Here is a 23,536-nt window from a genome sequence, read left to right on the forward strand (position 1 = left end):
TTGCCTCAAAACATCGAACCAGAACCAACTGATTGAAATTAAATCAGAAGAGATTTAGACTAAACATTAGGAAGAACTTTCTGACAGCTAGAGTGGTTCCTCAGTGGAAGAAGAAGACTGCAGATTTATACCCCGCCCTTCTCTCTGAGACTTAGCGCAGCTTACAATCTCCTATACCTTCCCCCCACACACACACAACAGACACCCTGTGAGGTGGGTGGGGCTGAGAGGGCTCTCACAGCAGCTGCCCTTTCAAGGACAACTCCTGCAATAGCTATGGCTAACCCACGGCCATTCCAGCAGCTATAAGTGGAGGAGTGGGGAATCAAACCTGGTTCTCCCAGGTAAGAGTCCACACACTTAACCACTACACCAAACTGACTCTCAGGAACAGGCTTCCTCAGGAAGTGGTGGGTTCTCCTTCTTTGGAGGTTTTTAAACAGCGGCTAGATGACCATCTGACAGAGATGCTAATTCTGTGAACTTAGGCAAAATGTAAGAGGGATGGCAGGAAAGGTTGCATCAGTGCTTTGTTCTCAAGTCTTTCTTACACATCCAGGGAAATGTTGATCACCAACTTGTAGTCAGGAAACAGTTTTCTCCAGGCCAGTTTGGCCAGGGATCCTGGAGGTTGTTTGCCATCTTCTCGGCATGGAGCAGTAGTCTCTGGGGTGTGTGTGTGGGGAAGTATTTGTGGATTTCCTGCATTGTGCAGGGGGTTGTACTAGATGATCCTGGATGTCCCTTCCAATTCCATGATTCTAAGTTACAGTTTTTCAAGGCAGGAGACTTCAGAGGTAGTTTGCCATTGTCTCCCTCAGGGTCACAACCTTGGTATTCCTTGGAGATCTCCCATCTAAATGCTAACTAGGCCCAACCTTGCTTAACTTCCAAGATCTGGTGAGATCAGGCTAACCTGGGCTATCCAGGCTAGGATGAGAATGTTTCTAAATGTGGGACTTAGTTGGTTATATAAGTAAACTTTTTACAGCATATGTTAATATCAATGCCTACAGTTTTAGGGCTATAATTGGAAGCCACCTCAGAAATATTTTATTGCAAATGAGAGGTATAAATATCTTAGCCCTCCCAAGGTTTTTTTAAAAAAACCAGGTATACTACTTTAGCATAGGGGTTAAAGTAACTGCACATTACAGCAAAATGAAAACCTGATAACTCTCTCAGTCATGGCATTATCTACTAAGAGAAAAAAATCAGGCCTCAAAATAACTTTCTTCAAAAATGCAGGACAAAAGAAAGTTGAAATAAATAAATAAAGTTGAAAAGATCACTCTGAGGAATAAAATGGCGATAATGGGTGTTGGTCCATCTATTTAAACATGGGAATAGTGCTAAAATAATTTTAATAAAATAATTGCAAAATTTGAAGGACAAAAGGGAACCAATTAGCCCAGAAAACAGGTGGCCAGGAAGACAAAGGGAAGCCATTAGTTCAGAAAGCAGGGGGACAGGGGTCATCTAGAGTTCCAGGCTTTATGGCTCCTTCAAGTCTGGAAAATGTGATGTTCATAGGATGCCTTCAAACTTGTCCTGGCTTGTCGTGCAATGGGGTATGGAATGACCCCATTTCCAAAAGTGCAGTGTGGTGTAATTTGAGTTTTTCTGTAAGGCTGTGGGCATGAGGGAAGCTTTGACATAGCACAAACACAGGGCTTTTACCTCCTCCTCCTATATACTCAACAATTCATGTTGCAAAGATTGCTTTTCCTTGGGGTCATTGCAACCTGCAATTCCAAAAATTGTTCTAAATCCTCAAAGCAAAACAAGGTCTATAGATATAAATTATGAGAAAAGATTTTGTTTTCACTGTTTGCTCCACCTTTCTAAAAAATGATGTTAATAGGTGTTTGTCCATCTATTTAAACATGAGAACAGTGCTCAAATAATATTTTTTTTTCAATATTTTTGGATCGCTAGAACCCCACTAGATTATGCATAGTGCTTTCATTTTCAAGTCAAGTCTATTGGGGCCAGATTGACCCCATTTTCCCTTTGATGAAACTCAAAATTTTTTTTAAAAAAAAGGTAGTGGGGAGGGAAGAAAGGAATGTCAGTGCACTGCAGTTCACTGAGGAGAAGGGCCAGCCCTAGACTGTCTGGCACCCTAGGAAAGGCTAAATTTTGTCGCCCCTTCCTGCACTGATGTCACCGAGTCATGTGAGAGGTGCCCAATTCAGTACCCCCAAGAGGGATGGCACCCTAGTCAGTTGCTTAGTTTGCCTAATGGCAGGGCCAGCCCTATTGAGGGAAAGGCATAACGGGGTTGGTGACTGTAGAAAGCTTTAAATGGGTAAACCAATTTTTACCCATGACTCCAGAGTCAAAAATACCCCAATTCCTTGGGGGGGATTAAACAAATCATCATTACAGGTACACAGCCTGTTCTGTGAATTCTTGTACATTCACTGGTAGAACTAAGTGCTCAGATTCTTAGACTCTAGATCTCATTTTTGAAGTATAGTGGGATTTGGGGTTTATGAAATCTTGCGGATAGAAACCTATCTTCTGTTTATTTAATAAATACTTCTGAACATGTAGTTCTGGCAAACTACTTTTGGAGCAGACCTAGAAATTCTGATCTTTTTCTATCCTTGCACCTCTTCCAGCTTTGCCAACCCTTAGTTCCTCACCTCCCCAAATCTTAACCATATTCTCTTTCTGCCTTCTATGATTTTATGTCTAGCTCATCTTCTTTTAGTAGGGTTGCAAGTTCAATTCAAGAAATATCTGGGGACTTTGGGGGTGGAACCAGGAGACATTGGGGCAGAGCCATGAGCAAGCGTGTGACAAGCATAATTGTACTCCAAGGGAGTTCTGGCCATCACATTTAAAGGGACAGCATACCTTTTTAAATACCTTCCTTCCATAGGAAATAATGAAGGATAGGGGCACCTTCTTTGGGGGCTTCTAGAACTGGACCCCCTGGTCCAATTGTTTTGAAACTTGGGGGGTATTTTGGAAAAGGCACTAGATGCTATGCTGAAAATTTGGTGCCTCTACCTCAAAAAACAGCCCCCCCCCCGAGCCCCTGATACCCATGGATCAATTCCCCAATATTCCCTATGGGAATCATTCTCCATAGGGAATAATTGCCCAGTAGACATTTCCCTCCCCCCCCCCCTTGCCGCCTTCTGATGACCCTAAAGTAGGGGGAGAGGGCCTCCAAACCTGGGAATTGGCAGCCTTCTCTCTCTCACACTCACACACTTACTGAGTCTGGTTCCTCAACAGCGACATCTGAAAAGAACAGGGGCTATGCTGCTCCCCCCCCTCTCTCTCACAAACATACACAGACACAGTTGCTCTGAAATGAAAGCAAAACAAGCCAGGGGACTGTGTTCCCATAAAGTACTTCCTGCTCAACTTTAAAGGCACACAGACACACACACATTGTGAAACGGACCTGTTTGCAGGTTTCTAAATCTGCCCCAAGATCTAGAGCTGCATGGTGGCTGTGGGGGGTGGGGCTTCTCCCACCGGCCAGCTGGCTGGGGGGGGGGGAAACCTGTAAAACCGGGGGATCCCCTACTGGGACCTGGGGATTGGGAAGCCTATCTTTTAGTAAAGGATGCAGTAATTCCTTAAGACTTCTTCCAGAAGAAGAAGCAGAGAAATGGCTGCTGCAGTAAGTGTATCAATGGCATTCTTGTATTTACATTAACATACTATGCCTGGCTGGGTTCAGTGAAGCATAGTCTTGAGCTGGGTGAGAAAAGTTGCTTTGAAATTACCATGAAGTCCAAACAGTTTTGCACTCTGCTCACCTTTGAAAGGCTAAAGTCTTCAAACTATTATAGAGCTTGGCTATCACTTGCAAATCTCTGCTTTTTCTGTGAAGTACAATGAAACATACTTAACACCAATAGGGACATTATTTCCCATCTCCCTTTAGACTTCAGCTATATTGCATGCTCCTTTCTGAAATGTTGTGCCATGGCAGGACCTAGATTAGATACATTCATGCATTGCTTGTTATAAGCATTGTTCAAGTACTTTTGGCTCTCCTCGCTTATTCAGCTTAGCTAATTGTTTCAGAGGGGAATTGTTTGGAATTTTGAGAAGGTTTACACTAAGTATGCTTTTTTGTGGATTGTGGATTTCATTGCATTAAATACAAACATATGCTACGAGGAACTACATGTCTCTAGAGAGTATCTTGGATGATCTAAATACATTGTGCATATAACAGACTATATTAACTATAAACAATACTGGTTTATTAGTCTGCATGCACAGCTTGGTGAAATAAGCTGCTACTGCACTGGCCAGTTGTTTCTGAGGTAGGGGTGGAGGGGAAGCTAAATCCAGTCTCCTGCTTTCTTTCCAAAAAGCTGTTCATTGCCATTGCAGCTTATTTGGCAGGGCTACAGATACTCTTCAGTATATTGATCTGCCTTTAATATCAAACTGTCATCTTACAATATTAAGTTGAACTGTTGCCAGCATGACCTTAGTTTACCTGTAGCTGACTCCTGATCATTGAAAAACAGATGGTATGGATCTTGAATTTAGGAAGCTGGAGTGGGAGTCACTGGGTCTGCATGTACTGTGAAGGTTGCCCCAAATAAACATTCTGTGACTTTTGGGTCAACAAGATACTTTATGTCCCATGAAACAAGGGGTGAAAGGCAAACAAGGCAATAGATGACTTTAATAGAGGCCCTGATGAAGCTAATGCAAAACACCTAAGGATTATTAATTCAGTGAATGCCTACCATCTTTTGTAGCACGAATGGGTTTTTTTGCCTTTTCCCCATACTGCCTAGTGAGGCCTTTTTGTTTTTCCCTTGAAGCAAGCTATTCCACAAATCTGAAAACTAACTTCTATGACTCTGTGGTATTGTAGAGTCATGGAATAAAAGGACAGGTCCTCTTGTGGATCAAAAACTGGCTAATTAATAGGAAGCAGAGAGTGAGTATAAATGGGCAGTCTTCGCAGTGGAGGACAGTAAGCAGTGGGGTGCCGCAGGGCTCAGTACTGGGTCCCATGCTCTTTAACTTGTTCATAAATGATTTGGAGTTGAGAGTAAGCAGTGACGTGGCCAAGTTTGCGGATGACACTAAATTGTTCAGGGTGGTAAGAACCAGAGAGGATTGTGAGGAACTCCAAAGGGATCTATTGAGGCTGGGTGAGTGGGCGTCAACGTGGCAGATGAGGTTCAGTGTGGCCAAGTGCAAAGTAATGCACATTGCGGCCAAGAATCCCAGCTACAAATACAAGTTGATGGGGTGTGAACTGGCAGAGACTGACCAAGAGAGAGATCTTGGGGTCGTGGTAGATAACTCACTGAAAATGTCAAGACATTGTGCTATTGCAATAAAAAAGGCCAACACCATGCTGGGTATTATTAGGAAGGGAATTGAAAACAAATCAGCCAGTATCATAGTGCCCCTGTATAAATCGATGGTGCGGTCTCATTTGGAATACTGTATGCAATTCTGGTCACCGCACCTCAAAAAGGATATTACAGCATTGGAAAAGTGCAGAAAAGGGCAACTAGAATGATTACAGGCTTGAAACACTTTCCCTATGAAGAAAGGTTAAAACGCTTGGGGCTCTTCAGCTTGGAGAAATGTTGACTGAGGAGTGACTTGATAGAGGTTTACAAGATTATGCATGGGATGGAGAAGGTAGAGAAAGAAGTACTTTTCTCCCTTTCTCACAATACAAGAACTCGTGGGCATTCAATGAAATTGCTGAGCAGTCGGGTTAGAACGGATAAAAGGAGGTACTTCTTCACCCAAAGGGTGATTAACATGTGGAGGTGGTGGCAGCTACAGGCATAGCCAGCTTCAAGAGGGGGTTAGATAAAAATATGGAGCAGAGGTCTATCAGTGGCTGTTATCCACAGTGTGTATATGTATGTATGTGTGTGTGTGTGTGTGTGTATATATATATTATTATTGGCCACTGTGTGATACAGAGTGTTGGACTGGATGGGCCGTTGGCCTGATCCAACATGGCTTCTCTTATGTTCTTATGTTACTGGTTTTTCCTGACATTTGGGAGGTAAATTGGTGCTATGAGACTGGGTATCTTATACACCAACCAATGAACTTCATGGCTATAAGAGGTTATAAAAAAACTTTTTGATGAAAACATTGGAAATATATATCCCACAATTTCAGTAAATCACACATATCAGCTTTCAAGTCACATGGTGGTATAGTTCATGGGGTTTTTAAAAAGTACCGAGTAGGGTTGCCAGTCCCCAGTTGGGGGCAGAGGACCTCCTGGTTTGGAGGCCCTCTCCCTGCTTCAGGGTTATCAGGAAGTGTTTGTGTGGGGTGGGGGGACTGAATGTCCATTAGACACTTCATTATATCGTATAGAGACTGGTTCCCCATAGGGTATAATGGAGAATCAATCTATGGGGTTCTTGGGAGGGGCTGTTTTTTGAGGTAGAGGCACCAGATTTTCAGCATAGCATCAAAGATTGGACGAGGCAGTTTAATTCTATGAGCCCCAAAAGAAGGTGCCTCCATTATTTCCAATAAAAAAGGAAAAGGAAAGGTCCCCCATGAAAGCACCAGTCGTTTCCGACTCTGGGGTGATGTTGCTTTCACAATGTTTTCACGGCAGATTTTTTACGGGGTGGTTTGCCATTCCTTCCCCAGTCATCTACACTTTCCCTCCAGCAAGCTGGGTACTCATTTTACTGACCTTGGAAGAATGGAAGGCTGAGTCAACCTGGAGCCAGCTACTTGAAAACCCAGCTTCCACCAGGATCGAACTCAGGTCGTGAGCAGAGCTTGTGACAACCTTGCTCTCAGCTCCACCCCCAAAGTCCCCAGATATTTCCTGAGTTGGACCTAGCAACCCTAGTACAAAATATCTTTTTGATCCAAGTATAAAACAATCCCTGAGTTGGGGTTTCCAGAATCAGGTTGAGAAATTCCTAGAGATTTGGAGCCTGAGGAGGGACATCATTAGGGTATAATGCCATAGAATTCACCCTCCAAAGCTGCCATTTTCTCCAGAGGACCTCACTTCTGTATTCTGGAGATTCTATATATACATATATAAACTGTTTCGTCTTGGCAAAACAAAGCTCCCTCATTGGTTGGAACTGCGCTTCATCAACCTTTGGCCCGTCAAACCATAAATCAAGAGCACTTGCATGCCATTAGTTGAATCCACTCCTCTTTCCCGCCTGAGTGGGTGTTGCTGATTCTGTCAGCAAGCTGATTCTTTCAGTAAAAGGCAGACAACTTTGGTTCTGGCAGTTGCTGGCCCTCCCTACTCTCCCGTTGGCTGAGCCACCTGTCACATTGCTTTGTAGAGGAGAGAAAGAAACCCTTCTCTTGATTAGTTGAGGGAGGAAAGAGGAGGGAAATAGCCAGAAAAAGCCTTTACCTCAATTGGCTGAGAGAGGAGGAGGGAAAGAGCCAGAGAAAGCCTTCCCTTGATTGACTGAGAGCTCCTCTGGAAGGGAAACAGCCAGATATAGGGGGAGTAATGGTGTCCCCTGGCAGCAGACCAAATACAGAAAGGGAGGGAAAGCAAGACAGAGAGAGCGAGATTGAAGTCCTGTGCTTAAGACCAACAACATTATCAGAGAGAGACTGTTGGTCTGAAAGGTATTACTAAAGACCTCTGAGAGACAACTCAGTCCTGCCAGTTCCAGGTTGGTGAGAAATTCCTGGAGATTCTGTGCAGGAGGGGGGAGGTGATGGAAAGCTGAAGTCAGAGGTAAGATAAAGGGTAGGAGATAGGGTTGCCAATTCCTGGAGATTTAAGGGGTGGAACCAGGAGAGGGTGAGGTATGAAGAGGGGTGGGACCTCATGCTGATACAATGCCATACACTCCACCCTCAATACCAACCATTTCCTCCTGGGGAACCACTGTTGCCAATCTCCAGATGAGGACTGGAGATCACTCAGAATTACAACTGCTCTTCAGATGGCAGAGATCAGCTCCCCTTAAGGTGGGGGGAGTGAATACCTTTACTTGGTGGGTGGGTGGAAAGACAGCAAGGGGGGCATCCATGCAAAACCTCTTTCTAGAGCCTATTGTATTTTTCTCCACAATGGGCCTTTTCCCTAGTCAATTATCATTTCAGGAAGACTCTAGATATGAACGTACTGGAAACCTTGCCAGTACGTTCAGATCTAGTGACTAATTCTGAGGTAGCAATGTATTAACATTATATTAGGTTGATTTTAATAGGCATCTATATGTTTCTGGACTTCCCATAACTGATCAGACTGTGGAATGCTATATGTAAAACCCGTTGGTGCTTTTCACAGTCAGCCAGAAGTTAGTATGTGAAAAACTACTTATCTGAGTGTATGGCTAGCTCAAGGAACTCTAACATAATGTCTGTAGGTGCCATGGCTTCTGTCAAGTGTTTTAGAAAGTGGGTGAGGCTGGGTAGGACTCCTGTAGGGCTTCTGATTGACCACTGGCCATGCAGATTAAAATAGCATTGTTTCAATGGCAGCAGCTACTACAGTGACAGTCTTATTCTTGCTCACTTCTTTTTCCCAGTGTACTTTTAAAATAAATCACTCTTGTCCTCTGCACTTCAGATTCTTCCCCTCTGTGTGTGTGTGGTCTCACCTTCCACAATAGTAATTTTGTGGTTGTGTCCACAACCCTATGTCAGAATTCCAGAGGTGCCCACAGGGACAAAAAGGGCTGGGGACCCCTGCTAGGTCTGTGCATCAGACTGCAAAATGGAATAAAATTCTGGAAAATTAAAATGAATATTTCAGTGTTCTCCCATAAGCACACATTTAAATTTTCATGCCTCTCTAGGTGAGAAAAAAAGTTTTTTTACTTGAACCAAAATTATTGAATCAAAATTTCTTAGTGCCAGTTTTTAAAACACTGCTACTGGCTTCCAGAAACACAAACTTTGTGACTCTCTTTGACCCCAAACCCTTGTTCTTTGCTCAGATTTGCCACCCTCATCCAACCTAATTCTCTTTAGAAACTGGTAGGGTTGCCACCTGGAGACCTCAAACTATTGTAATTGGTCGAGGATATCAAGATCAATTTCCCTGGAGAAAATGGCTGCTTTTGTAGTCTACTGATGTCCCTCCCCAAACCCTACCATTTCCAGGCTCCACCTCACCCGCCCCCAAAAAATCAGGTATTTTCTGGCCCTAAAAACTAGTGGCTGTTTTCAGAGCAAATTAGGTGTATTTTGATTACTTGGTGGAGAAATGGGATTGGTAGACGAGATAAGAGAATTAGTTGTACACAGTGATGATTAAAATTAATCTGCATTTTTCACACACTAATACCAAAATTAATCTGCATTTTTCACACACTAATACAAAAAGAAACCAGTAGAAATGTTCCAGAAACACATGTGCCTAAATAAGGGTCAGATAACTCTCTTACATCTTTAAAGAAGTAAAACCCTGAGAAATGATATCAGAAAATACTAAAAACGTTAAGGAGCCTGAGATCATAGATTAATAGAGAGCTAGCATTCCAACCCCAGGGTCTTCCTCAACAGATCCATCCTTATTGCCGTCTGCTCTTATTTTCTCCAGTAAACATGTGCCTGATTGTTTCTCCCCCGGAAAATATACTGATGTTGCTTGTAAGTGACATATAATTTTGCTAGACATAAGATGGTTGCAGGCTTGTTCTGCAGCTGCTAGCTCCGTTCTTCTACTGTAATGAGTATGGTCGTCTCTTTCTGTTTCAGATATTGTCAATATTCATACCATTGTCACATTCCCCCAATAACATTAGGGTAGAACATGTGCTTACTTCCATACCTCTCAGCCCATTTAAGGGTGGAAGTATCCTGTAGGGATCTGGTTCTTTTTTACAGTCAAATGGAACAGTATCGTGAGTGTTGTAATGAAGGACAAAGAAGTCCATTTTTTTCCTGTGAGATCAAGCAATTTTCTAACACAAGCAAAGCTTTGGGTTATGGAAGGGCCATATTCTTATTTTAACCATGATGTCCTGTATTAAGCCAGTCCCACATATAAATATGGACTTTTGTTTATGGATATGAAGGCTATGATCCTGCCTGTTCAGCAAATCAATGCTTATCAAAATAATATTATTAGTTATTTCAGTTTTGTGACATGTTGATGCCTGCAATGGAAAATCCTAATTATGACCCGGTGGCATAGGGAATGTATCTGTTCCTCTCTAAATTGATGATACAAGATGATGATTCCGGGTGATACAGGTGTTACAGTCACAATTGTAATGCTGGTTTAACCTCATGAGAATCCATAGAACTATATATCCTGGCTTGCATGAATATGTGAACACACATGAAGCTGCCTTATACGGAATCAGATCATTGCTCCACAAGGGTCAGTACTTTCTACTCCGACTCCAGTGGCTTTCCAGGATGTCAGGTGGAGGTCCTTTATATCACCTGATCCTTTTCAAACTGAAGATATTAGGAATTGAACCTGGGGCCTTCTTCATGGCAAGCAGAAACGCTACCTCAGCTCCTCCCTGTAACAAGCAACACCCATCAGGAATGGAAGCAGTTATTTGCAGAAAACAGGAGTGGAGTGCTGTGCATACTGTACTCTTGATAGTAAGTGTGCATTGCTAATACAACTGGCAGCCTGCCATACCAAGAGCTGGTTGTGAAGATCACAGGCCGTGGCAGCTGTGATATTGACATTATATTTGGACTCCTAAAGAGGATTTCAGGTTCCAATTACTGGCTGATTAAGGGCTGGCTCAGTCCATGCCAATACAACTGGAATCTGGCACAAGTGGGTAAGTTGGGGAACAAAATTACCTTCTTCATGAGCCTGCAGTTAGACCCAGGCGCTCTTCAGCACGGAACTGTACTTACTGGGCAATGTGCCGCATGCATGTATTCTTTTATTGGTTTGTGCACAGTTGGGGGACTTCTATAGATTTGATCCTGTAAAGTCTTGTCTATCTACTTAATTAGGCAGAGACTTTGTATTCAGTTATTCCCTGCAGAGCATTCATAATGCGCAGAAGGAAACACATACATAAAAATTTGTTGTGTCTATGTTAAATTGTACCAGTCCAAAATTCATTGATTTCCCTCAAACAAAACAAACGGAGAGGAACAAAGGAGACTACCAGCTGTTATTTCAAGAAAGACTTTTGTTAGAATAATGTATTTGCAATTCATTCTTCATACAGGATTTCTGTGCACAATGGCATTTCCATTTTTTTAATTTGACATTTTTTTGGGGGGGGGGGGGTTACCTAAAATTTACTAAGTGCTGCCTACAGAACTTTCCATTGTTGCCATTGTTGTTTTTGACAGTTACTCTTCCATTTCAGTCACCAGTGTGGTCCTTCCAAAGATGCCTTGAATAGCATAGCTGAACCTCTGTGTTGAAAAAGAATGTATCTCATGACAACATTTATTCACTTTTGTTGTCTTTTCTATATAGTCTGGCTAAAATTACATACATATTAATATATCTTAATAAGAACAATTTGTTCTCTCATATACAGTCTGATCTACATCTGCTGTCACTGTAATGGATATAACTTCACAGTAAATCATTCTGCCTGTGTCCACCCCCCCCCCCCCAAAAAAAAAGATCTGTAATTTATTAATCCCCCTTTACACTTTTTGGGTCAGATTAGAGCCCTTTGCTCTCTGTTAGGGATGCCATCATCGAAGTGGGACCTGGTGATCCACCAGAATTACAGGTTATCTGCAGATGACAGAAATCAGTTCCCTTGGAAGAAAATATTACCTGAAAATATCAATTGGAAAGAACACTATATAAAGGAAACACCAGGGTGCTAAACTAGAATGGTTTCTATATTTGTCTGCTAAAGGCTGCAAGTTTGTTCTCAGGGCTCTTCTTAACAGCTGCTAGATGGGGAGGTAGGGTTCCCATTCTTTCATCCCCAGCAGGGGTTCCCCCAATTTTGTGACCTCCAACTTACCACCAGAGAACTGGCCAGTGAGGGAGCCCTGCCCCAAAGACAGCCAGCATGCCTGATGTGCCCAGTGCAATGACACCACTGGGAAGTGACATCATCACACCAGGCACATCATGTGTGGGACACTAGCATTTTGGAGAAAACTCTATGATAATCATAGAGTATTTTCCCCAAAACAATAGAACATCTCCCATGTGACATGCCCAGTGTGATGACATCACTTCCCAGTGATGTCATTGCACCAGTCATGCTCTGCACACATGAATAAAGACCCAGGGACGAGGGCTATCATCCCCTGCTGAGAGCCAGGTAATACCTGGCAACCCTATTTCCCAGCATGAAGATGTGGTACTGGGGAAAGCGTCACCTGATGAGCTTCTGCTTGTCAATGAAGTATTGTAAAAGGGTGGACGAGGGCTATCATCCCCTGCTGAGAGCCAGGTAATACCTGGCAACCCTATTTCCCAGCATGAAGATGTGGTACTGGGGAAAGCGTCACCTGATGAGCTTCTGCTTGTCAATGAAGTATTGTAAAAGGGTGGAAGTCCTGCCAGGAAAAGGTAGTTACTCCATTATGCGTCAGTGTTAACCAACCATTCAACTTGCTGATAATAACCATGATGTGTTATGTGGATAGAAACAAAACTTAAATAAGCTTAAGTAATTTCATAGTTGAGTAGGAATACAGGTTACAAAAAAATTCTACAATTTGATTAGAGATGAGGATTGTTTCAAAGTACTGTAACAGTATGTATGTTTAGTTGGCCCCCTTCTCAGTGGTCTGAACTGTAAAGTTATAATTATTTCCTTATATTTCATCTCAGAGCACAATTTCATATTTGCTTGACATGGTTTTGATTTGATTTGGATGCCAATTTTAAAATTACATTAAATGAATAAAATCAGGGCTTTTTGAAGCAGGAACTCCTTTGCATATTAGGCGCACACCCCTGATGAAGCCAATCCTCCAAGAGCTTACAGTAGGCCCTGTACTAAGAGCCATGTAAGCTCTTGGAGGATTGGCTACATCAGGGGTTTGTGGTCTAATATGCAAAGGAGTTCCTGCTACAAAAAAAAGCCCTGAATAAAATGAACACTTATTGCTACAATTAACTTTCTGTGGGCAGCCAAATAAAAACATCTAAACAGAGAACTATGGTTTGTCTTGAATGGTTATGTATGATCACTCTTCTGCTCAAATTGAAAGTCAACTGTGATTTCTAAGTAGCACCACTGAGCTGATAACTACAGGTGGCATGTGGTAGCAGCAATCCCCATTTCCAAATTCGCAGTTGTGATATTAAAGAAGAAATCTTCAGCCCTTCTCATTGTAGAGATATAAAAGAAAATGTGCAACTAGTTTTTGTGCCATTGCTGGAAAGGAAGGAAAGAATAGGAGACGGGAAGCTACAAGATGGCTGGAGCTCAATCAGTTATTTATACATTACACACACACACCCCGCCCCCCTAAAGTTTCTGGATACAGGCCTGAGTGCCTTCAAACAATTTTTAAAAGCCTTATAGTGAGCACTTATAATTGTTCTACATTTTCTATACATTGGGTTGTGTACATATGTTCTCACACTGCTTACCTGCAGCAGTCCTTCTCTGCGTCTACCCAATTAATTTAACATGAAATATATATTCATTTATAACATATATGTATTGCTTTTTCTTGATTGTCCCAATCCTGCTGGGGTAAGTAGGGAGGAAAAGCTTTGTGGCTGGTCTCTCTCACATGCTTTCACAGTGTCACATAGAAACCAGTAAATTCAGGGCATGCCCCAAACCCAACATGATGAATGCCACCAGCAGCACAAGGCTAAAAGCAATATGTATATTCAAAATGTAACTGCTTTTAAATGATGCATGACCAGCCCATGATGACCCTAGGGCATATGTAATTCCACCAATACAATGCATTGTTAGCATCCTACCTGCACCATTATTGCCAACTGTACAGACTTGAAAAGTGCTTTGTTTTGAAATGTGAATGAACAAATCATCAATGCAAATGCATGGAAGAAAGACACTTTCCAAATTACATGTTCTACAACTTTCCAAATTACATCTTCTACAATTAAATTTACTCCTCTTGGAGTAAGTTTAACTGTAGAACATGTAATTTGGAAAGTTGGAAGCAGTGCCATATTTGAAATGCTTAACTGTGGATCCAGTAGAACTTGAGTTCTGAGTCTTACATAAAGGATAATGGGAACAGTATTTCTCTTTACTGCGGTGAATAGTTCTGCTGACTGATTAGTTCTGCTTCTTTCTTTGGGCGAGGCTGTCGTTCTTACATCCAGTTAATTCTCTGTTCTTACATCTCTAATGAAAACCATGCAGTGCATCATATTGAATTGTTGGATTTGTGTAGGTATCTCAGCTAATTCGTTGTGTAGGTATCTCAGCTAATTCGTTGTGTAGATTTGAAGTGGATTTGTTGTGCAGATTTGTTGTGCAGACTAAGAAAAAATTCTTCCCAGTTGCTCAGTAAGAAGTAAAATTGCTCCCACCTTTCTGTGCTCTGACCAATGTGCGGAAAGCACTTGGATAATTGACAGGCAAAGGAAGAGCTATGTCCTGCTTCATTTCACTCCTTTTCTGTGAGCTGATCAATGAAGATTTTTTTGCTCCAGTTGGCCATGGCTGCTTTATTTCCCTGGCTGCATTTATGTTCTTGACTGGTGAAGCAGATATTGATTTTTTTTTTTCTGGCTGGAGAACAAATTGGTGGGCACATGGATAGTTAGTGTTTGAGTTGAGAACAAATTGGTGGGCAATTGGCATTGTTTATTTTATTGAAATAACATTTATGTCATTAAAATTATATAATGGCTTTAATTTATGCACAATAATTTATTCCTTTGTATTCAGATTTTATTATTTTGCATTACTGTCATTGGATGACTTGTAGTTCTAATGGTATGTCAGCATGGGAACCATGACACTTCCATGGTTATTTATTATTCTGTACTTTAATATGTCAACATATGAAGATGCCATATTGAGTCATACCATTGTACCATCTAGCTCAACACTGCCTCCTCCAGCATCTACTTAATGCTAATATAACAACAGCAACAATATGAGACCAGAAAACAACTCACTGGTATCAAATCACCCCTTTCTTACATTGAAAGCACTCTTTAATTAAAGAATTCTGCTTTATTAATGTATTTGCTATATGAATGAAAAAGCCATGGGTCATGCCAACAAAATGGAATCAATTGGGAGAAAAACATTAATAAGTGAGACAAATAGAAGATGGATACTGGTAAATAATTCATAATCACCAGTTAAAAATTTATCAGGACATTTCTAGTCAAGCAATCAAATACGTATTACAGTTCCCCCACAACTGCTGGAAAGGATATGTAGTAGTAGTAGTACTTTATTCACGGTCATCCGACCAGCTTAATACAAACAAAAACAAAATCATAAAAACAAACCCATCACCTCTTACACAAAATTCCTAACACCAACTATTGCACATATTGTTAAAACTCATAAGCAAGATTTACACTCTCAATTTCCCTCCTTTCCAACTGAGCAACATAACAGAAACGGGCAATCTTAAATGAAACATCAGAATGAGCATCAGACAGGAGGAAGGCAATCTGCTCATCCTCCGGCCTGCCCGCCAAGGACCCAAGAATTGGAGAGATTAATCTTGCCCTCAAGTCGTTGTAATTAGGGCACCGCAAAACGATGTGGAGAGTTGTTTCGACCTCATTGCAATTACAGGGGCACAATCTTTCCAGATATGGGTACCCAGCGTAACGTCCCAAAAGCACCGAAGAGAAAAGTGCGTTGAGTCGTGCTTTTGAGAAAGCTATCCGATATTTTGGGATAGTGATGTTGAAAAGATACCTGGCTGGGGACAGTACTTCGGCTTGCTTCCCTAAGAAAATGTGCGCAGAAAGACTAGCTCTAGCAGATCTCAGTTCAAGCTCAACCAACCTCAGGCGCAAAAGTTCTTTCGCATCCCTCAATTCCATCATTGCTAGGGACTCAGGGGAGAGATCACAGAGTCTAAAATAATCTAGACACCTTTTCTCCCAAGTTCCCACAAAAGAGTCGGAAAAAATCAGATGGGGAAGGCCACCTGGCTTTGAGAGAACCCTCAGAAAGTAACAAAGGGTATTTAACCACATTGACGTCTCGATGCTTGGGACGCCAGATTCCAACCTGATGGCAGTGTTCGGCACACATCTGGGAACAGACAGAAGCTTGCGCAAGAGTTTAGTTTGTACTATCTCCAACGGCTTGGTGGTTGAGTAAGGGGCAATTTCAGCGCCATAGAGCAACTGGACCCTGGTCTTTGCAGTATGCAGCCTTAGAGCTGCAGGCAAGAATTTGGCCCCTTTGGAGATGTAAAAACGGTAGATGGCATCAGCTGTTCTTTGCGCAGATTGTGCAACATAGTTCTTATGTGCCAAACGCTTTCCCTGATAATGAAAAATCACCCCCAAGTATTTAATAATTTTTACTTGCTCAATGGGTTTGCCATTTAGAAACCAGCAATGAGCCTTGAATCGTTTGGTGAAAACTAAAACCTTGGTTTTATCTAGATTAAATTCCAACTTTTCCTGCAGACTGGTCTGGGTTAGGTGGCGAAGGGCCCTTCGCATACCAATCTGCGTCCTGTAGCTTACTACTTTGTCGGTGGCATCATGCAATAAATGGTGGTCTGTTTTCACCCTGAGATTTCATTTTGTCATAATGGTTCTAGGTTAAACTCTATCAGGCTCTCATTTGTGGAGTACTTTTTATTTGGTTGCTTAAGGGTGGCAGTATTCATATATAAGGCTGCACGAATTCCACCATCAGAACATGGAAAAGTCCCTTCCTCCTCAAAAGTGCTAGTACTAATTACCAGTGAGCACCACCACAAAAAAGCCCTGCATTTATGTGCTTCTAGTTTGTTCCAGGGAATGGGAAAAGCTTTGCACCTGAAAGTACAATACAACGTGAGAGATCCCTGAACACACATGAACACATGAAGGTGCCCCAGACTCTTGGTCCATGAAGATCAGTATTGTCAATTCACCTACTACCTAACCCTTTTAACTAGGGTTCCCAAATCCCCCGCTAGGCCTGGAGACCCCCGATTTGGAGCCTCCTCCCCCCGCTGGCCATAAAAGGGAAAGCGGGGGGAGGGGAGGGGGAGAACGGCAGCCCTTCCCACCCAGCCCCGATCGCAGCAGCCAGAGCTCTTCCGTTTTCTCAGGCTGCTTCCCGCCCCCAGTCAGCTGGCCGGTGAAGGGAGGGGAGCCCAGCCACGCCCCCAAAGGACCATGTGCCTTTGCACCTCCAGAGGTGAGTGAGTTCTGCCGGCTTCCTATTCCATGCCATAAAGTGCCCAGCTGGTGTGCCTGTGTTGCTGTGAGAAGCTGGCAGCAACTCGTGAGTACAGAGTCCCCTGCATCAGATTTGCCAGAAACGGGGGGGGGGGGGGGAGGGGGAGGGGGGAGAGGGAAACGTCTTCTCATATGGTATAATGGGGAATTGATCTGGAGGTTTCGGGGGCTGTGGGGGAGCTGTTTTTTGAGGTAGAGGCACCAAATTTTCAATATAATATCTAGTGCCTCTTCTCAAAGTATCCCCCAAATTTCAAAACGATTGGACCAGGGGGTCCAATTCTATGAGCCCCAAAAGAAGGTGCCCTTATCCTTCATTATTTCCTATGGAAGGAAGACATTTAAAAAGGTGTGCTGTCCCTTTAAATGTGATGGCCAGAACTCTCTTGGAGTTCAGTTATGCTTGTCACACTCTTGTTCCTGGCTCCACCCCAATGTCTCCTGGCTCCACCCCCAAAGTCTCCTGGCTCCACCCCCAAAGTCCCCAGATATTTCTTGAATTGGACTTGGCAACCCTACTTTTAACTGGAGATGTCAGCCATTGAGTCTGAGACCTTCTGCATTCCAGCAGAAGCTCTGCCACTGACTTTGCTCTGAACTTTTCTCTGTATCCAGGTTCCAGGCAGTGGACCAGTGCAGACTCATTTAGGATGCATGTGGTTTGTAGGAGCTAAGGTGAAGTGAATGGATATTTCTAGCCTCCAATGGAAGCACTGTGCAGTGCAGGTGTGTGCATACAGCATGTAAACATTTAGCACAGGCGTTTCTGGCTCATTGCCTTCTGTCATTCAGGAGGATAAACCTAAAGCTTTCACAATATGGTCAGATACTTTGATGGTCTTTCTTACATTAACCACTCAGATCTTCTGGATCCTGAAATAAATGCTGCTGCTTCCAGGTTCTTAATTAAAATACTGCTTAGTTGCATGTTATTTCTGAAGTTGGTACTGAGATCCTGCTTTCATGCTATCAGTACTTCACAGTCAGATTATTATAATGAATTTTATTTCGATCTTTGCATATCTCTTGTGAGTTGCTAGTAAATAGTCTAGAATTTAACAGTTAAACTTCTTTCCTTCTGAGTTGTCACTAGCTTATCACTTGAATTCTTTTCACAAGGAGTCCTTTGGCAATATAATCTAGAATCTAGGCCTACTTTTGACCTTCAAGCATAACATCAACTAATTTTTAGTGGCCCTGTCACCTTCTGGTACATACCCAGTGCATAGATCATCTGATGTAAGCTCTGTGCTAATAGGTTTCAGGGCTAACTCTGAGATGTTCCCAGGGTCTTTGGTGCTGGAGCTCTTGGCAGACTTTGCATTGATCTGGTCATAAAACTTGATTTATTAACGTCAGGTTGCAGTTTAATAAGAGACCTGCTCTTCATTACAAGACCCAGAAGACTGAGAGGTGTATTGCATGGAAGATGTTACAAGATGTCACTGATGCATCCGGTGCTGCGCGAACTGCACTGGCTACCCCTGGAGTACCAGATCCATTTCAAGGTGTTGGCTCTTACTTTTAAGGCCCTTTACGGCCTGGGACCTGTGTATCTCTGGGACCGCTTCTCCCCGTATGAGTCCACCCCCCCAGGCCTTAAGGTCAGCTGCACAACATTTTCTTGTGATCCCTGGTCCTAAAGACGCCCAACTGGCTTCAAGAAGGTCCAGGGCTTTTTTGGTCCGGGCCCCCACCTGGTGGAATGAACTCCCGCTGGAGATCCAGGCCCTGTGGGACTTATCCAAGTTTTGCAGGGCCTGTAAGACAGAGCTCTTCCTCCAGGGGGTGTCTCCTGAAATCATTGCTTCCTCCAGCACCTTATCAGTATCTTATCAGCACTTTACCATCTAGGTGCTTAAGTTATGTTGGATGCTATTTTGCTAATTTTGTGATTCTGTAATTTTACGGATTTTGTAAATATGATATTGTCTAATCTGGATGTGGTTTGTTTAATGTTTCTGTAAGGTTTTTTTTATGTTGTAAGCTGCCCAGAGCCCGCTCATGGGATAGGGTGGGGTATAAACCGAAAAATTAAATTAAATTAAAATTAGATTAGGAATAGCCTGATGGCATCTGGTGGATTCCTGGTAGTTTAGATAGATGTTGTGCTGGTTAGAATCATAGAGTTGGAAGGGACCTCTAGGGTCATCTAGTCGAATCCCCTGCACAATGCAGGAAACTCACAAACACCTCCCCCTAAATTCACAGGATCTTCATTGCTGTCAGATGGCCATCTAGCCTCTTTTAAAAACCTCCAAAGAAGGGAAGCCCACCACCTCCCGAGGAAGCCTGTTCCACTGATGAATCGCTCTAACGGTCAGGAAGTTCTTCCTAATGTTGAGGCGGAAACTCTTTTGATTTAATTTCAACCCATTGGTTCTGGTCCTACCTTCTGGGCCACAGAAAACAATTCCACACCATCCTCTATATGACAGCCCTTCAAGTACTTGAAGATGGTGATCACATCACCTCTCAGCCGCCTCCTCTCCAGGCTAAACATCCTCAGCTCCTTCAACCTTTCCTCATAGGACTTGGTCTCCAGACCCCTCACCATCTTTGTCGCCCTCCTCTGGACCTGTTCCAGCTTGTCTATATCTTTCTTAAAATGTGGTGCCCAAAACTGAACACAATACTCCAGGTGAGGTCTTACCAGAGCAGAAGCAATACCATCACACTATACTTCTGTTGATACAGCCCAAAATTGCATTTGCCTTTTTGGCCACTGCATCACACTGTTGACTCATGTTCAGCGTATGATCCATTAAGACCCCTAGATCCTTTTCACACATACTACTGCTAAGACAAGTCTCCCCCATCCTATAACCATGCATTAGATTTTTCCTACCTAAATGCAGAACTTTACATTTATCCCTGTTAAAATTCATTTTATTGATTTCAGCCCAGTTTTCCAGCCTGTCAAGGTCATCCTGTATCCTGTTTCTGTCTTCTTCTGTGTTTACAACCATTCCCAATTTAGTATCATCTGCAAATTTAATAAGCATTCCCTCTATTCCTTAACAAAAGCCAGCTTAGTCAATCAACCAAGCTATACATTTAGAAGTCTTTCATCAGAATTCACTTTAAACATTCCCTGTATGTACAAATTAATACCTCTGGAAAGGCTAAGCTGGTACAATCCTTACATTCAAGCTACTTTAAGTGGCCACAGCAACGCAGTGCTGGCATTTTTGCCACACCTAGGTTGCCTCTTGAACAGCAGTGGGGCTGACATAGTTCTCTAGTTCAGTAAGTGGTCAAGACTAGGGATGGGCATGAATCAGACCACAAACCAATTTTTTCCATGGACCAAGGCCCAGTTCATGGACCATGAGCTCAATCCATGCACCCAGTGACACAGACTTCCATAGACTGTCCCAAGAGGTCTGTGGGTTGAGGCAAGGCTTGCAAAAGCAGTGCAGTGTGTGAGCAAAGGCTGAACAGTGACTTCACCCACTTCTGGTGGGTGAACTCACTGCTCAGCCTTCACTTAAACACTGCCCAGCTTTGCAAAATGTGTGGTGAATGAGTGAAGACCAAGCAGCAAGTTCATCCACCTGGAAGTGGGTGAACTTACCACTTGGCCTTCACTAGCACACCATGTGGTTTTGCAAAGGCCATGTGAAATTTAAACAGCTTTTGCAAGTGGAAGTGAACCAGAAGTGGGTGGAGTCACCATTTGAGTATCACCGTCCAAACAGATGGATCCTGTCCATGAAACACGGTGGTTTGTGGTCCAGGGATCTGTGAACCCACAAAGCAAATGGACCACCATTTTTTCTGGACTGTTCCCATTCCTAATCAGGGCTGGGATATATTTGTGTTTAATGTTCATGTTCCTCAGCAAAAACATTTGTAAGAGTGGGAGCTGCTTGGAAGTATAAAGTCATAGAATCATAGAGTTGGAAGGGACCTCCAGGGTTACCTACTCCACCCCTGCACAATGAATTCACAACCACCTAATTCCCCTGCATCCCCACTGATCCCTGCTTCATGCCCAGAAGATGACAAAATTCCCTCCAGAATCCCTAACCAAACAGGCCTGAAGAAAATTCCTTCCTGACCCCAAAGTGGTGATCGGCATATCCCTACATGTGCAAGAAAGGGGCCATGAGAACTAAGTACTGATGCAACATTTCCTGCCCTCCCTCTCATGTTCTGTCTAAGTTCACAGAATCAGAATAGCTGTCAAATCTAGCTTCTGTTTGGAAACCTGCAAAGAAGGAGAGCCCACCACCTCCCAAGGTGAACTTACCACTGTTCCACTAAGGAACTCCTCTAACTTTCTGGGTCTTCATAAAGGGTCAATTAAAGAGTTCTCTTGCTGGCAAAAATCTGTGATAGTTCTTTTGGAGTCTTTAAACAAATAAACCTGACATGGCTTTGAGACTTTGGTGGTAAAAAGTGAAAGTTAGGACAAGACTCTGATGCTGCAAATCTTTTTTATGTTTACCTGAGAGCATTTCCCAGTAGGATGTAAATTTTAAACTTTGAAGTTGTTGAATCCTCTGGATAACAGCAACTTTAAAAGGAATGAGTAGCAGGTTTTCTTTGATTATAGCGAAGGGGTCCATGATTAAAGTGCCATCATTGGATGTCCTTTTATTCTTCAAATAAAGACATTTGGTGGGTCCTGAATAGAAAGGAAAGTTTCAAGGCTTGTCAGTATCAGTTTATGTATAACAGTTTTCAGAAATAATGAGGTATTGGGTATTGTAAGGTTCAGGACTGTCTTGCCAAACTCATTTGTTTCCATTCATCTTTTCTCAGAATTTCAGACAGAAGACATTCAATTAAAATGGGGCACATTTTATATGTAATCTCATTTGTATTTGCAAATAGCAGAGATTAGGGTTCCAAGTTCCTCATGGAAACGTTTCCTACTATTTGAAGCACATGTGTACAGCAAGCATTTTAGAAAGCATGGGAAAGTATGTTTATCAATGCTGTGTTTCCTGTTACGGATTTTCTACAACCATGATGTGGATAACTCCATCCAGCAAGTCTTAACTACTTATCCATTTCCCCCAGGTATTTCAAATGACAGCCAAGATCCAAAAAGCATATTTATGTCAGCAGCTTGTAGGAGCTCAGCAAAGGGATAAAAGCTCAGTTCAGGAATAGGCCAAGCTTATCCCCTGCAGTGTAAGCAGTTCAGACTACACCTCTGAGAAGGTGCCATAAATCTTTCCCTAAATGAATAAATCAAAATAAACAATGCCAATAAGTCCAGGTTCTCCTGTCACTTATTACTCTTGTGCTAGCCAGCAGCAATAGCCTGGTCACCTTCATTCAAGGGCTGTGCCAAGTGATTCCTGTCGATACTACAGATAGTTCATGGGCCATTTTGATATCCCAATATGTCCTTGGTCAAATGTAAGGATGCCATCCTCATGGTGGGACCTTGGAACCCCTCAGAGTTATAGTCCATCTCTAGACTACAGAGATAGTTCTCTTGGAGAAAATGGATGCATTAAAGGGTGGATTCTGTGGCATTTTACTCCACAAAGGTCCTCCCCAGGCTCTATCCTGAAATCTCCAGGACTTTTCCAACCTGGACCTAGAAACCCTACCCACCTCATTCTCAGCCTGTGGTCAGGGAGGACCTGGCAACTTGAACTTTTTTTTTAGAACAGCTGATCTGTATGCCATATTGAAAATTGCCCAGTTTCAGAGCAATTAACCATATGACATGGAGCGGGAGGGTCCTTCTTATACTCATAGTCCAAAGCCTTCTTATACTCATAGTGCAAGTCTCACTTATACTCATAGTGCAAGTCTAAAGCCTACTTATACTCATAGTGCAAATCTTTTAGCCTTGCTCCTCATTTTCCTGCTCTAAACTAATGAGGCATGTGCTTTTTTCCTGAGAACTGTAAATTGTATTCCTTTACATATGTGTTAATGAAGGCAAAGAGTTGGATACCTTTTAAGGTCTCCAATACCACATTTGGTAATATGCTTCAGAGTGCAGATAGCTATCAGGAGCAGGGGGGGGGGGGGGACTGATTTCCCCATGCTAATTGTTAATTCAGCAGTACAGCAGGAAAGCTTTAATGTAAGGCATAGCTTTTATCTTTTTTGATGACTTAGGATTCTGTTTTCAGAAATGTGCTGGGCTAATGGGCATACATTTTGCATCTCTCAATGACTTTTTTAGTTTCACTTGTATTGTACCTACTGATGCACTATTGAAAAATTTCAAACCTATTAAGCTTTTGCTTCTGTGTGAAAGAACCCAATTTTTATTGTTTTATTTTTCTCTCTAAATTA

The 23,536-nt window shown here is 42.6% G+C and overlaps 1 protein-coding gene across 7 annotated transcripts in view; it reads left to right on the forward strand.

Annotated features, from left to right (window-relative positions):
- The window catches only part of ESRRG (estrogen related receptor gamma), an 817,641-nt gene that overhangs the window by 691,304 nt on the left and 102,801 nt on the right, over nt 1–23,536 (forward strand). The gene's annotated exons all lie outside the window — the stretch shown is intronic.

Source organism: Heteronotia binoei, chromosome 1 (genome assembly GCF_032191835.1).
Source record: "Heteronotia binoei isolate CCM8104 ecotype False Entrance Well chromosome 1, APGP_CSIRO_Hbin_v1, whole genome shotgun sequence".
In the NCBI taxonomy this organism is placed as follows: domain Eukaryota; kingdom Metazoa; phylum Chordata; class Lepidosauria; order Squamata; family Gekkonidae; genus Heteronotia; species Heteronotia binoei.